This window comes from Arachis hypogaea, chromosome 4, assembly GCF_003086295.3.
Source record: "Arachis hypogaea cultivar Tifrunner chromosome 4, arahy.Tifrunner.gnm2.J5K5, whole genome shotgun sequence".
Classification (NCBI taxonomy): domain Eukaryota; kingdom Viridiplantae; phylum Streptophyta; class Magnoliopsida; order Fabales; family Fabaceae; genus Arachis; species Arachis hypogaea.
The window spans coordinates 82,994,102-82,995,050 of NC_092039.1; the positions used below are offsets into that span (position 1 = coordinate 82,994,102).

Sequence of the window (949 nt, forward strand, 5' to 3'; positions counted from 1 at the left end):
CTAAACCTATTTCTTTCACCATTATTAAAGCCTTGTTGAGGCTTTTGTTGATCCTTCCATGAGAAATTTGGATGATTTCTCCATGAGGAATTATAGGCGTTTCCATAGGCTTCACCCATGTAATTCACCTCTGCCATTGCAGGGTTCTCAGGATCATAGGTTTCTTCTTCAGAAGATGCCTCTTTAGTACTGTTGGATGCATTTTGCAATCCATTCAGACTCTGAGAAATCATGTTGACTTGCTGAGTCAACATTTTATTCTGAGCTAATATGGTATTTAGAGCATCAATTTCAAGAACTCCCTTCTTCTGAGGCGTCCCATTACTCATAGGATTCCTTTTAGAAGTGTACATGAACTGGTTATTTGCAACCATGTCAGTGAGTTCCTGAGCTTCTGTAGGCGTTTTCTTCAGGTGAATAGATCTACCTGCAGAAAAGGCCAATGATATCTTAGATAATTCAGACAGACCATCATAGAATATATCCAGGATGGTCCATTCTGAAAGCATGTCAAAAGGACACTTTTTGGTCAGTTGCTTGTATCTTTCCCAAGCTTCATAGAGGGATTCACCTTCTTTCTGTCTGAAGGTTTGAACATCCACTCTAAGCTTGCTCAGCTTTTGAGGAGGAAAAAACTTGGCTAAGAAAGCCATGACCAGCTTATCCCAAGAGTTCAGGCTATCTCTAGGCTGAGAGTCTAACTATGTTCTAACTCTGTCTCTTACAGCAAAAGGGAAAAGCATAAGCTTATAGACCTCGGGATCAACTCCATTGGTCTTAACAGTATCATAGATCTGCAAGAATTCAGTTAAGAACTAAAAAGGATCTTCTGATGAAAGTCTGAAACTTGCAATTCTGTTGCATCAGAGAAACTAATTGAGGCTTTAGCTCAAAATTGTTTGCTCCAATGGCAGAGATTGAGATGCTTCTTCCATGGAAGTTAGAATTT

The 949-nt window shown here is 39.5% G+C and overlaps 1 non-coding gene across 1 annotated transcript; it reads left to right on the plus strand.

Annotated features, from left to right (window-relative positions):
- The first annotated feature begins 503 nt into the window (after positions 1 to 503).
- Positions 504 to 611, plus strand: LOC112799510 (small nucleolar RNA R71). The gene has a single exon (XR_003201086.1). It is a non-coding gene; the product is annotated as a small nucleolar RNA R71 (small nucleolar RNA).
- Positions 612 to 949: the final 338 nt, after the last annotated feature.